Source organism: Epinephelus lanceolatus, chromosome 7, assembly GCF_041903045.1.
Source record: "Epinephelus lanceolatus isolate andai-2023 chromosome 7, ASM4190304v1, whole genome shotgun sequence".
NCBI classification, from domain to species: Eukaryota; Metazoa; Chordata; class Actinopteri; order Perciformes; family Serranidae; genus Epinephelus; species Epinephelus lanceolatus.
The window spans coordinates 11,346,182-11,361,918 of NC_135740.1; the positions used below are offsets into that span (position 1 = coordinate 11,346,182).

Below are 15,737 nucleotides of genomic sequence, written 5' to 3' on the forward strand. Positions count from 1 at the left end.
CGACAACAAGTCGGCTCTGTATTTAGGCAAGGGAGCAGCAGTGGTAGAAGAGGGAACGCAGAAGAAGAAACAGGATAAAGCCTCTTCTAAAATTCAATAAAAGACAGATATGGTTTTGCAGAAAAATATAGTGGAAGAAGAGAAAGGAAAGTATAAATGATTTTAATTTTATGCTGCTCTTTTTCAAATAGTTTCAGACAGTAGCTGGGGCCTGAAAGGAAAAGGCAGGCCAAATTAGCAATGACACAAGCCTTTTGTTTCTTTTTTTTTGTTGTTTTATATTGTATATTACATGTCATGTAAGTATACCATATTTCAGTTAAACAAAATAAAAAAAAACAACTCATTTCTGATCTCATATTTGCGGTGTTCATTTGCTGTTGCTGCTGTTTGCTGATTCAAACTTGAAACTCCTTCCATCATCTCTCCTCCAATTTAGGTTTCACATTAGATGTGGTTCAGGAGGCGTATGCTAAATCCCTACTACACATACAACCATTCAAGGTTCAGTGTTTATGATTTAGTGGCATCTAGTGGTGAGGTTGCAGATTGCAACTAACTGAAAACCCCTCCGCTTACCTCTTCCTGTCCAAGCATGTAGAGAACCTACGGTAGCCTTCAGGTAAGTAACATGAAAATGTGAAAGACCCGATCTAGAGCCAGTGTTTGGTTTGTCCATTCTGGGCTACTGTAGAAATATGGTGGTGCAACATGTGGAGATCAGTGGAAGTGCACCTGGTCCTTATGTATGTAGGTGTATGTAGGAGCTCATTCTAAGGTAACAAAAACACAACTATTCTTAGTTTCAGGTAATTATACTCTGATGAAAACACAGTTTTGAATATTATATTCCAATAGATCCCCCTAAATCTTACACACTGCTCATTTAAATGAGCATTTTGTCTTTAAAAAAATCTAATTGGCGGTGACATTCAAAAGTCTCAGTTTGATGTCTGATGTCAGTCAAAATTTGCAAATTTTTGTTACCCATGCTAGTAGCATGGCTCAAATGATGGTTATGATGGTTTGTCAGTTAACCAGTCAGACAGTCAGTCCACCGCTCTGGTCTGGATCAAAAAATCTTGACAACTATTGAGTGACTTAAAATGAAATTCTGTTCAGACATTAATGGACTCCATTCATGGATTACCATTACAATTGTCTTCCTTGAATTTTGTTGTAGACTGGGTTAAACTTTTAATTTGTCCAATACCTTTTATGACCAAATACTTGCAAAACAAGAAGGGCACCTGGAGAGTGCAGACCTCCGACAGGGCCAAATGCATTCTGAATCAGTGCTTGGGCAGTGACTTCCAGCGTCAGACCCCGATTAAAAAAAAGCTGTCCTTGCACATCAGCATGATACACAGCCAGCGGCATCAGGGGGTAACACAGCAGGACGACAACGTAAGTTAAGGGGTGAAAGTCTGAATAGGGCAGGTGGAAGATCTGGTGGATGGGTTCAACAACCACTGACTTTCACCCAGGAGGCCAGTGTTCGCTTCCTGGATGAATGTAAAGCCAAACCCTGTTTTCTTTTTCTAAACCCAACCACATGCTTGTATTACATTTCCTGTGAGAACAGAAGTGTATTTTGAAAACACGCAATGCATGTAACAGGCCAACCAGCACACCCAGGGTACTTTGCGCTTCATGTGTCAACACGGAAAGTCCATGACCAGTGACAATGTGTTGCCAAATACACACTCTCGCAATGCTAACAATAGTGAAAAGTAATTTGTGATTCAAATCCGCTCCAAAATTTAAAAGGGTCTTTATTAGCCCATGCTAGACCCTTCCACCAAGTTTCACGAAAATTGGGATAGCTTTTTTCTCTGAATTCCTACTGACAGACAAACAAACATTACTGAAAACATAATCTCCTTGGCGGAGGTAATTTATGACATTCCCATCATCCACAGGTGTAGTTTTTGTTTAGTACTAATTAGGAAATGCAGATTCCCTTCACTTTATCTGAGTGTTTTATTGTGAATATTTTTCCTGCACTTCCTGCCATATGCCAAATATCTCCATTTTAACACATAGTGCTCTAGAAGTTCAGGCCTGGCACCAAAAATGAATATCAGCAGTGCTCTGCATAAGAGGGTAAACTTTTCCTCTCTTCACAAAGCACTTTGCTCCACCTAAAGCATGCCAGGGGCGCAACTCCCTCCAAATCACACACTTTCGTTTTTTCACTTTTTCACATTAACTTTGGTGTAAAAAAGCTGCTGGCAGTTTGAAAGAAGAGGATTAATATGAACACAGCCCACAGCCACACTGCTTAGAATTGTATTTGCATATACACGAGCTAAGCTAGCTTAATAGTGACTGACCTCTTATCATCTCTGCCTCTTATTCTGCCCCCCTCCCCCACAGACACACAGAAAGCAGCTATAACACTTTTCTTTAGATGATGTGGTTTCTAGACCAAGAGTTAAAGAGAGACTAAAAAAAAAGGATGCAGAGTTTGAAAATGGTAAAAAAAGAAAAAAAGCAATAACCATGACGACAAAGGTCACCTTACTTCAACAAAGCAATAATTCAAACCCAAACTACGATGACTACATGCCGTTTGCTCAACATTTCAAAGATTAATGTCACTGGTGTAAATTCCACCAAAAAAGTATAAGATGCAGATAAACTGCAGTTGAGCTTGGCAGGAAAGATGCCAGCTCTTAGTAAATCAGTCGACAGCATCACATCATGTCTCCTGCTGCTGTTCTTGGCCAGCAGTGTGAGCTTATGCCTCTGTTTGGGGGCAGAGCTTACTCCAAGCCAGCTGTTTTATACATCCAGATGGAATTCAAATACAAACTTTTGCTCCCAAAAGTTGTGGGAAAAGCACAGCATGCCATCACAATCTGGAGTAAAGAGGAAGTCACTCCTCTTGAGCGGGATCATCCACCTTGGATCAAGTCTTTGAAAACTATTCCCACCACTGCTGTGCTCAAGTAAATGCTGAAGGGCCCTTGTTGAGGATTGAGGGCGGGCGACTGAGTGTGGCCCTTCATTAACCACTCAAGAAGTGGATATGCAGCACACAAGAGGGGGAAGCGTGCCCTAATTCATCCTCGCACTAAAAGATACAGTGATATAACACTTAGACTTACATAAGCAAGTGTGTGTGTGCCCGACATGACATTCTAACAGAAGTTTACATTTCAAGTTGGATTATTTTGCTTTTTGCTTTCTGTGTTGATGCTGTTTAAGTGTCCCACTTTCCAAATATAGACTGTATATAAACATAGACAACATGACAGTTCCCCAAGAGTGAAGCCAAAACATCTTAACTGGCTACAGTATGGGTCATAAACCTCACCCCCCCATGTTAGCGAATGGGACATGGGCCAAGCTAAAAACTCAAAGTACACGTGAAATAAATTTTTCATGCTGATGTTTTCTTTTTCTGATAAGTTTGGTTATAACTAGCTATCTGATGCTATTGTGCTCATGATCAATTGTTGTACTCACGATTGATTGGACTGGTCTATGGATGGGAACTTGATATTGTGGAGATTGCTTCTGCTCTGGTTCCAAATGATGTCACCAGCCCAAGCTTGCAGCAACTGTATTTGGGATATTTTGGCTTCAGAAGGGGGAAGTGGACACACACACACACACATACACACACAGACATGCATGACAAACATGGTCAAGTACCACATATGTCCTGGGTAGGAAGATTTTAGGTGGTAAATTCTCAAAATAAACTTTTGTACAATTTGTGTACATTAGCGAAGGAGGTAACAGCTTGAGAGCATAGGTGTTGTTTTTATTATAATCTGTAGTTTAAAGGCTAACCATGTAGCTCTCATTAACGACAAAAATTGACTGTGGCTAGCTAAACATCAGCCGTGTTATGGTTATGGCAAGCTAGCTAGTGTCCTCATGGAATTGATTGCATGTCAGCGAGCTAAAATGACCTCTGCGCCATGTCTCATCTCTAAATGAATCTTCTGGAACTGGTCATGTTTGGGGCAGCAGCAGGTTTGTTCCACATCTGCATTAATTATAAGTACAATCAAGTAGAATGGTCATCTCCTGACAGTGCTCTGTCTGGAAAGACAGCACCATGTTAATGTTAGCTAGCCAACAGCTGGGAGGAACTGAAGGCAGCTAAGATTCTATGTGCTTCCCAAGTTAGTTGATGTTATCCCATCCACAACAAAAATGTATAAAGAGAATTGGATATAGTGTTGGAGGCAGGGCCCTGTTCATCCCAATAAAAGTTTCTCAGTGGTGCATGAATCCAAAAACGTGCTCTTGTGGGTTTAAGATTTCCCAGATCGTCTGCATCGTTGGGCCCATAACACAAGCACATTACATACTTTGCCACTTGAACGCCTAACTCCAGTGTAGTCTTCTGCTAACTTGAATGAGGAGGAAATTATTGAATTGTGTGGCTCTTTAGAAATATAATCAGATTGAATGGATCAAATACTAACAGACTAAAAGAGTCATTTTACAATGGTTGTGATGCTCAAAAAATGTATCTACAGATTTCTAGACATTTCTTTCACGGTGTGAGTCTATGCGAATCTTGTGATAAACAAGGGAGTTGTAGTTACACTATTTGGCCACTATGTCCAATTGTCTTTAAAGTCTGGCACACTTTCATGGGGACCTGGTCCACAACCACCAAGACTTGCAATAGCCTACCTATAATTCCTTGATTTCACTACCTAATATTAATGACTGTTTTATCCAATCCAATCCACTTTATTTATATAGCACATTTTAAAAACATAAGTTTATCAAAGTGCTGCACAGTGATGTACAATACAGAAAAGCGTAATGAGGATTAAAATAAAGATTAATAATGATAAAAATAATTTAAAAATAATTAAGAGAAGAAATAGATTTAAAAAGAAAAATAAGAAAAAGTCATAAAACAGATTAAAAATACAGAACAGAAAGACAAACAGAACAGAGATCAGACATCACACAACTCTCACGCTGAATTAAAAGTCAAAGAGTAAAAGTAAGTTTTAAGACCTGATTTAAAAGTAAGAAGGGTGGGGGACAACTTTATTTCTAGTGGTAGCTCGTTCCATAGTTTAGGGGCCGCCACAGAAAAAGCTCGATCACCTCGTGTTTTTAATCTACTCTTAGGGACAACGAGGAGGAGCTGATCTCAGCTGACCTCAAAGATCGTGAGGGAGTGTAAGCAATTAAGAGGTCTGAAATATAATGTGGAGCTAATCTGTTTAGTGCTTTAAAAACAAACAATAAAATTTTAAAATTTATTCTAAAATGGACTGGAAGCCAGTGAAGAGAAGCAAGGATGGGGGTGATGTGTTCATGTTTTCTGCTGCCTGTTAAAAGGCGAGCAGCAGCATTTTGGACCAGCTGCAAGCGTGCCAGGGAAGCCTGGTTTACGCCAAGATAAAGTGCATTGCAGTAGTCCAAACGTGTGGAAATAAAAGCATGAATCACTCACTCGAAATCACTAAAAGATAGAACAGATTTAATCTTGGATAAAATCCTTAGATGATAAAAACTGGTTTTTACAACAGAGTTAATCTGTTGGTCCAATTTAAAATCACTGTCAAGCTTTACTCCAAGATTAAAAACTTTAAATATATTATACCAACTCAACCTTCAAACTTTGGGAATATTGCAGGGAGTAATATCTCTGGGTCTTGCTCATGTGTGCCAGAACGATGTACGTGGAGAGGGACAGACAGATTACTGCAACATCACAATGGTGCAGGCAACGTAGTGGACTGTGTTGCAGAAGAGGGAGCCAAGCCTGAAGGTGAAAACCTCAGTTTTGCATCTGGTCTACATTCCAACACTATGGTCATGAGCTTTGGGTAATGATCCTAACAATAAGATCACATCAGGGACAGGAACATTTGGAAGGAGGTTTGGGATAGATGTGCTCCTGCTTTGTATTGAAAGGGGCCAGTTGAGGTTGAAGTTTTCTGGGCACAATCAAATGTGAGGAGACCCCATGAGGGATTATGTGCCATCTGGTCTGACAACACCTTGGGATTCCCCAGGAGGAGCTGGAGGACATGGCTGGAGAAAAGTAGCCTCCTTAGCCTCATGCCACCAACACCCAGACCCAGAAAAGAATGACTGTACAGGTGCATAAGACAGAAAACATGAAAGCAGGAAAGAGAGAGTGCCTGCCTGTTAGGAATTTCTTAGGGATCACAGTATTTTAATTCAAGGTGATGGTAGAACTTTTTAAATAGGATCATGTAGTGTTTGTATAACTTGGTATGGCGAGGAAAATAGCTTGTTCCTTTCTTTTTGGACTTGCTGAAAGCAAGTGGGTAACGGCAATATAAATCTTTGTCATCCTTGACACCAAGAACGGGAACTAACGGTGGGGCTTTGAATGAAAAAGTCAGGTTCATGGTGAGTCCACAAAACAGCAAATGGACAAAGGTGAGAGAAAAGCTTTTTGAGGCCCTGTGACCAAGGAAATTGCCTCTTACCTGACACAAAACCCTGCAATGCACATAAATCCCAAACAAAAATGCTATTAAAAAAATTCTGAACATTGTTTTTTTGTCTTTTCTATCTCTGAGCTAAAACAGCAGTGATCACAGATGGAGCTGTCTAAAGCCAAGCTCATGCATGCTCCATGTACTGAGAAACACTTGCAAAAAGCTGTCTTTGGAAAGTAAATACAGTAAACAGCCTTTCAGAGCAAGTGAGTTGACCCAGCAAGGGTAAGTCAAAACAGAAACTCTGCCCATGCACAAACTGTATGAATCACTCATGCCCAGCACACAGTGTGACCAAGGCCAGAGAGACTAAGACTGGCTGACAATATGAGGACAATCTTTTGATACATTGTTCCATTCTGTGTTTCCCTGGCAACAATTAACAGCAGACATGATTCTTAATGTGGCGAAACTTAGGTGAAGTGATAGAGGAGATTGTCGACAACGCCACCTGGGGGAGTTTCACCCCCCGGAAATTATTGAACTTAACCCCTCCAAGGGACACAAGAATAAGGCACTCAGGCTCAACTAAACACTGGCAAAGACGAGAATCCACAAAGATACAAAACTTTATTTTTAACAATACTAATGACAAGTTCCCAATACTAAAAGAGCAATGATCAGAAATTTACTGTGTGTGGGGGAGAGCCTAAGGAGCGAGGCTGGGGGCTTACTGCGGAGGACAGACCAACATAAGAGCGGGGACGGGTCCAAAAAAAAGAACAACACAACACACCACACGTGAAGACAAAATAAACCAAACAAAACCAAAGCACGGCAAAAAGGGGTGAGTGAGGGAGGACACCACCACCAAGAGGTCCGCCTGCCACCGGCTTGCACCCCGCTGCTCCTAGCAACAGAGAAACACAGTTAGTTCAACAGTCTCACACATACTCCATAAAACACTCACACAAGACACACACCCCAATTTACCCAAACAATATACCCCAGAAACTAAACAATGATAACCAAAATTACGAAAGAAAGTAGGCTAATAACAATCGTCTAATTGAATCAATAAACAAAGAGTCTAATATAAATTACCCAAGAGTTGGAAGACATGCATATGAGTAGCTTATAAGTCGACCAACCCCCCAGAAAACAAACAAACCTCAAAACAAAACGGGAGAAAGGAATAAAGAATCAAAAGAAGACATAATACTGCTTACTGTAAATTAAATCAAATAAACAAAACAGCACAGGGTATAAATGAAACCACTAGAACGTGGCTACCAAATGTAGTCCACTTGTCAATGAGAGAATAAAAAAATAAAAGACACCAGGTAATATTGTAAACGGGAAGTTCTGAAAAGGCTGGTGCAATCACAACCATTCAGTCATAAATGACTCGGAATAGACACTCTGCACTCAACGAAATCCAAAAGTCAGAACAGCAGCAAGCGCCAGGAGGTGGAGGCTGATGGCTTGTAAAAAAACAGGAGGCACTACACCGTGGTGCACAGCCTGGCCTTTAAGGGCCTGCAATGTAAATTCCATAAAAAAACGAACATTACTCATTTGAAATTATGCTAAAATCAATAGTAATATGAACTCAAATATACATACCACTGGGCAGAGGGCGGTTTCCAAAAGTGGAGCGGAGAGGAGGGGAGGACGCACGGCCGTTGCGCACACCGAGTGGCGTAACAAACTTGAAGCAGGAGACCGTAACTCCAGTCTGCACTCAAGACGCCAAGGGAGGGAGAGACAGCCACACTGCAGAGCGAGGAAACTGGCAGGTATAACACCAATTACGCACGCAGTAAATGTGCGGCACCAGGAATATTATGAGAGCCTACCTTATGCTTACAGCAGGACTAACACACCAAAAAGCCTCGAGAGGCACACCAGCCACACCAGACTGCACAGACGCCAGACTCTGGAGGTTAGGAAGAGGAACCAGAGCAGTATTGCCTTGCCTAGATATAAAGGTGGGTGGCACCGCCCTGCAATCAGCGCTGATGGCTGATTGAATGCAGTCTGCTGCCTGTTGAGTGAAATGGAAGAAAGGGGGGGCGGGGGGGCTCAGATAACTTCATGTGGTCAAGCTAATATCTAAGTATGTGTTTTTTACCAGGACATCGCTGTGTTTCCACTGGGGGTAGTGCCATGGAAATGGAAAGTGATTGTTTTTTTACAGAGACATCACAATCAAACCACAATCCAAGACATTGTTGTATTTCTGGCAGGACTGTACCACAAAACCAGGTATTCTAAGCCAAAACATGATCTATTCCTAACCATAACCAAATAGTTTCTGTGCCTGAACCTAATCACATGTTACCCACAGCCCTGTTGAAATGTAAAGTTTCAACAAATCTGCTACATAATAATGTACAAATGTCATCTATCCATTGTTGGCAGAAATGTGCAACACTTATTCTGGCAATTGTGTTGACAGTAGACTGACACAACTAACAGAGAGGTCATTCTCCACTCGGAATATTGGCGATTTGATCCCCGCCTCCTCCTGTCTGCATGTCGAAGTATCCTTGGGCATGATACTGAACCCCAAATTGCTCCTGATGGCTGTTCCATCGGTGTGTGTGTGTGTGTGTGTGTGTGTGTGTGAATGGTTACTGAGGTCCCGTTTATACGACAATGATTTCAACTGGAAACGGTAAACTTTAGTTTTGTTTTGGCCAATCGTTTACACGACAGCGGCGTTTTGGGTGCCTGAAAATGCAACGTTTTGAAAACGGGTTCCATAGTGCATTTTTTTGGAAACTTCATCATCTCCGTTGTCATGTAAACTTGCAATATCAGTTTCTCTGAAAACAGAGACTTTTCACGCATGCGCATTACGCTTCCAGTCACTAGGCATGTGCGAGAAAGCCATCACAACAACAATGGCGGACTCCCGAGCTCTGCTTGTGCTGCTCACCCTATTGAATTTATCAACGCTTCCCATCATAGTGTAGATTTACTGTAGCAACTCCACCTCGTCGTCCAGACAAACGTTCGTGCGGTTGCCATTTTGCTTGTTTATACATCGCCTCTCTGTAGAAGGAAGCTTAAGTGTCACACCACCAACTAATGGCCTGGCATGTATACTGCAGCGTTTTTGGTCATTTTTGCGGATCCGTGTGCATGGTGATTGTTATCAAAATGTTGGCAGTCCGTTTGCCATTTAGGCAACACACGCACGTGGTTGGGTTTAGGAATAAAGAACAGGGTTTGACTTTACAATCTTGCAGGCAGCGAACACTGGCCTACCAGGTGAAAGTTGGTGGTTGTTGGACCCATTCATCACCCTTCCCGCCTGCCCCATTTGGATCAGCTGTGCATCATGCCAACGTGAAAGGACAGCTTTTTTCACTGGCATCTGATGCCAGAAGTCACTGCTCAAGCAATGGTATTCGATGACTTCGGAGTGAGACCAGGCTGGTGAATCAAGCTGGAAGGAACTGTGAGGCAGTTTTGATGCAGTGGCCGCAATCAGTATTGCAGGACCATGTGGTTCACACAATGATGTGTAAAGATGATGATGTACAAAGCATCAGTAACAGCAAAATGACACATCTCATCTGGCACCTGACTTCAAATGATGCCACAAAGATGTTGGACTTTCACATAGGCCAGACGTTAAAATTTGGTTGGAATGAATATAGGGTTGAAGTTATTTCAAATGTCTAATGACGTCAGAATTTAACTTTGTGAGGATGCTAAAATTGACATTCAGTAGACAGGTCTTTATACCTTACAACTAAATGCTATTATTCTACCTCCAGAAGAGGTTTACATAAGAGGTTTGGCATTTGCATCTCGTGAGCAGCTGTCATCTCAAAGACTTGAGCACCATATTTAAAATGGTATTGAGTTTGTGATATACATTTATGGTGGCAAAGAGTGACAGGGAGGATGTAAATCCCACTGCCATTTTAATTTATGTTTATATTGCACAGAGTACATTTCAATATCACAGATATTTTCTTTTGTCTGGAGGACATATTTACACAGTTTTCTGTGAAAGAAGGCTAATACCTAATATTTGCCTTTTAAACAGGCACCAAATATGCATTGCAAAATGTAAAAATCAAAGCTCACCAATAAGGCAACACAATTTAGAGATAATCCTATAACAGCGATCTTTAGAAATTGCTGCCTCACTCAATAATATAGCTTCCTATTGATTGCTGGAGCTCAGCAGTAGCTTTAGAGCCCATTAGACACATTATAATTAATAGAACGGGTGGCGATGGACTGTGGTGGGCCAGCTTAGCAATGTGTGCACGTGTTTGACAGATTTTCAGATGGATCTGTCTCTCTCTCCCTGTGTGCTGCAGGTCGTCCTCTCTTTGCCAGGTCATCTAGGAGGATGCGATCATTGCTAACGTGTCAGTGACTTTCCTCCTCGAGGGACGGCCGGAGAACAAATTCCCTGGGCTGTTCATATATCAAAAGCAGTCAATAAGTGCTACTGATGCTGCTGCTTCTCCTCCACAGCAAAATGTCACCGACCTCTTCTGATACTGTTATCTGTCTCACTCTTTCTATCCTGCCAAATGTGACCTGGGCCGATATGTACTCTACTTCAGCTACATGTGCCTTATTGATGAATTAAAGTAAAAGTTATTATCTATCTCAATGTTGCATTACAGGCAAGAGTTTATACTCAACTCCATGACCCCTAACTGAGGCCACACACAGTATTTATCCTGTCTAATCAAAACTGGACTTGTGTGAGAATTTCCAAAGCTTCCTGAGGTAAAATGAACTAAAAATTCTGAAATGAAGAACAGTTTTTTTAGGTGAATATCTTTGAAGCAGGTGGTAAAACATGTTGTTAGTTATGTAACTGCTGTCTTTTTACAGAAGGAGAATATGATCTCGAGAGACTTGGTGTACAGTGCAACTTAGGAACAGACTTGAAGTTAAGCTGCTAGCCACATGTGAGCTGATATGTTTAGTAAGATTTAGGAGAAACTACACTCATCACTACTTACTTTTCTTGGCCCCTTGGGATCCAGCTAAACAAAGTGAGGACAGAATAGTGACATATCATCAACTTGCAACACTGATATGGCTAAAAAATACAGATAGTACCCAATTTACACATCCAGTACACTTTAGCATTGACTTGGAGTTGTGTTTCTGTCCCAGCCAGGTCAACAGAAGAAAATGTTGGTATGTACATTTCTGTAACCCAGGGACATGTTAGATTTGTATGTTTCATACGTATCATATCAATGTTTCTGAAGTGATAAAGTACTATATGAGCTGTCTTTGACACAGGTGAGACACCTGCCACGCTTCAGACTACTGCAGACTACTTTTTTGAGACCATACTAGGTTGTTTCCACTGAGGATGGTGCCATGAAGAGCAGTTGATTCTTATCACAACATTTCCAGCAGCTTTTTTAGCCACCAAAACTAGCTACTTTAAGCCTAATGTGAATTTTTCCTTACCATGACCAAATGATTTTTGTCCCAGATCCTAACAACAGGTTCACCACAGCATTTTTATTTTGTAAAGTTTAAAATGTATCCGCTACATTTAATGTATAAATGTTACGTATCTGTGATTTGCAGGGATGTACAATGCCAACATTTTTTCCAGCCATTGGGTTGTCTGTCCCTGACAAATTAGTTCAACTCTCTTTTATCTGTTTTGGTCTCGACCCACTTTAACATCGTAAAACAACAATTACTTTGTGAGCCCCAGAAATAAAATAAAAAACCACACACCCACATAACTTACTACAAGTGCAGCAGTACAGGTATACATTGGTTTAACTTGGTTTTGTACATATCCATAAAATTCACCAATGCTCTCTTCTAAAGAAGCTAGTCCCTCGACTCTCATGGACTCGTCTCTTGTGTTGAGCCGTGGCATTCAGTCCACCATTTTGAAAAAAAAAAACATGAATATTGATTAAATAACTATATTCCATCATTTTTCAAAAACTACCATCCTTATCTAAATGTATAAAGTGAACCACATGGTGTACTGTTGGAAAAGGCTCTGTTCCTTTTGGGTTTTTAGTCATTAGTGTTGTTTCAAACCTGCTCCATGAGTCAGCAAACAGGTTAAGCGATGGGTCGCTTGTTTGAAAAACACTTGCCCCGGCTCTATTTGGTGAAGCTTCACACATTTACAGCCTATTTTCAGAGCAACAGCAAGCCATTGCTTAGGCCTGCTCAGGATTTGATAGGCTCTCTGAATGCTGTTGTCACTGGCAGTTTAAATCTGGACACTTTTTTGCACTCCATCTGTTAGAGTTCACTGGTTTGCTGTATGTTAGAAAGAGGTGTTACCCCTTGAGCAGCACCATCCCCCTTGTTGGCAAAATGATGAAAATGCGTACCCCTTGTTAACCTCCCATCCCTCTACATCCCCTGAGTCCACACCCTGACATGCACATCCTGATTTTTAGATTAATTGTTAATATTTTGCCACCATGGAAATTGAGCTCATATTAGCTTGCAAATGTGACTTGAGAACATATATGATGGGGAACTGCCCATTGGTTCGACATCCCATTGTTCCGACCATATTAAACTCATTGTTCCGAAGTCCGTTCCGAAATCATCATGATGTCCTGTGGTTAAGGTCTGGTTAGGTTTAGGCACAAAAACCACTTGGTTAGGGTCAGGAAAAGATCATGGTGTGGGTTAAAATGAAAAAGAAAGTGACAAACACATAAGCCGTGAGCCTGCTTCGCCTCAAGCCGGTCGCGGCGCACCATACGCCCGCCGCGAGCCATTCAGCACCGCAGACAGTCGGACTAATGGGATGTCGAACCAATGGGCTGTCGAACCAATGACATGGACCCATATGATGTTGGGTTACTTTTAGGGTGACATGGCATGGCAACATACCTGCTAACAGAAATTAAGGTGAGTTGCAGGGAATACCATACAATGAATCTGTGCAACAAGAATTGGTACTATATTGGTGGTATGACGAGAAAGTGAAAATGATAGGAGGTGTGTGCCCTTTTCAGCTGCCAGCCTCTGTGTGGAAGAATGACCCTGTCAATTCATTCAATTCATGTCCTGTCAATTCATTACTTAACATCCATTAGAATTAACTTCTTGGCATTGAGTTGAGTTGAGATCAACTGACTTCAGCTAGCTAGCTAATGTTAGCCATCTAACCTGCGATGAAGTGCCTGCCACAGACGTAGGTGTAGTGACTGGCTGGATCCCACAGCTTTCCTTCTTTACCCTGCCATTTGATGGCTGTGAGCCACAGATTTCTTCTTTCCCCATTCTTCACTCTATCCAGGAACAAAGAAAATCGCAATTCTGTTTTATTTTAATTGTTTGCTGTGCAGTGAACAACACAGCAACTTTTCGGCATTATGAACTCCTAGCCGTGACTAGGGTCTCTCCCGGGTCGAGTTCAAAACTTTCACCTAAAAGGGGGCATGGTCATTGTGACGGCAGTGAGTGACGTTGCGTTGAAGTCATGTATATATTTTGCAGGGCACTGGCAGCAGGGCTCTCTTTGATGACATCACAAACGTTGATTGGCTGAGGCAGTTGTTGTCCCAGGGCTATCATACAAAATGTTGTTCTCAGGACAACAACCACTTTACCGCAGCAATTGTAGTACTGATTATTTGACCAGAAAACTCCCAGACTGATTGCATTCCTCAATCATCTCACATGATGTTACTTAGTCAATCAAATCTGTGCTTTCTGATAAGCATTGCCACTCAAGTGACTGAGATACACACACAACAGAGACAAGATGAGAGACAACACTCAGAAATAAGTGAGTCAGAGAAAAGTAATTTCACATTGCGTGTTCTAAAGAGAGCTTTTTATCAACAATGGACTGGCTCTTACATGTTCACCACGGGCAGTCACACAGCTGGTATGTCTCTTCATTTTATCCTGAGACGGTGGTGATTATCAAAAATGGCACTGTGAAGCGCCACTACAAAACAAAGCAGTGCATATTTTGAGTAAATACGCCTGCTCAAAACTGAGCTGAGGGTGAGGCTGGTTTGTTCCCCTTCTTAAAGATTAACAAATCGCCTAAGACTTCAGCTCTCTGTTACTAAAGGATTAACACTGGTTTTACTCATCCAAATAACTATTCACATGATTGCATGTCCAACACAATACTGTGGTAAACTCTTGAGCATTCGACCGTATCTGTGCCTGTAATGATGTTCAGTTGAAGCATGCTACCTCCATTCTTTCTTTGTTCCTTTTTTATCTCCTGGGTTCTTGAACTGTCTTTCTCCTACCTTTTAAAGTTCTTGTTTGTTTGCTGCCTATGGGGTACGTACTGCATGTTTTCTCTCCCATGGCTTATTCTCTTTTTCTGATTTTATTGGCTTTCACTTCTTCCTTTCTATCTTCTCTACACTATTGCTTCTTTCACACAGTGAATCAGTGAGAGTGAAATGATAAATAATAGTTTGAAAACGTGGGTCTCTATGTGCGTGTAGCAGTGTTCATAACCATGGTAGTTATAGAAAGGTGACTGATATCTAGTTCTAATATACGGCAACATCCTGGGGGGGAGGAGGTTGAGAAGAAGAGATGTTTGTGATGTTTCTTTGTGGGAGAAACATGACCATGCTCATTACTGAATCCTCAGCCCAACTGATAGAATAATAAATAATATATAAACTCTGCTTTCAGGTAACGTTTCTTTCCCGTCTTTGATGTGTATTCAGTTATGGGCAGTATGTTGCTAATTCAAAGAGCTGAAATGTTGACTAGTATGTATAATATTCTATAGGACACATCAGTATTTTTAACTGTTGGCCTATTTGCAAATGCCAGTATATAAACCATGTTTATGTAGTGTAGCAATATTTGCTTGACATACACAGTGGACTTACACATGGAAATCTCAATCCCTAAATTGATGAATCAAACTTAATATGTATTACTCTGTCTTATTCCCATGGCTTTTTAGCAATGCTAGCATTCCTCACTGAAAACCTCAAGCTTCCAGATGACAGTGTGAATGGAAATAGCTGAATGAATCTCAACATGCTGCATGAATTAGGGAATCCATTAGAATTTTCAAAAAGTCCCTGTGTGTGTGTTGAAGAGGGTTATCAGCATTCAGTGTAGCAGCACAGGGTGCTGTGCTAACCAGACTACTGAGACACCAATAAAAAGCAAGATGATCAGGGCAAACTAATTAGGCAACCGAGGGACAAAGATAAACAGGCTCCACCATCAAATATTTCAGGGGCTCCAAAAAAAAAAAAAAAAGATTCTGATGAGGTCTCCCAAGATCTCTGAGAGCCAATTGGAGATTGGCGATTGGCTACTGAGTTTCAGAGTTCTCAATTACCT

General features: G+C 41.2%; 1 long non-coding RNA gene across 1 annotated transcript; it reads right to left on the minus strand.

Annotated features, from left to right (window-relative positions):
* Positions 1-7,015: 7,015 nt before the first annotated feature.
* On the minus strand, positions 7,016-8,379 carry LOC117261431 (uncharacterized). Its single transcript, XR_013491878.1, has 3 exons — positions 8,264-8,379; positions 8,031-8,180; positions 7,016-7,943 (listed from the first exon to the last, which is right to left on the minus strand). It is a non-coding gene; the product is annotated as an uncharacterized LOC117261431 (long non-coding RNA).
* Between the last annotated feature and the right edge of the window lie 7,358 nt (positions 8,380-15,737).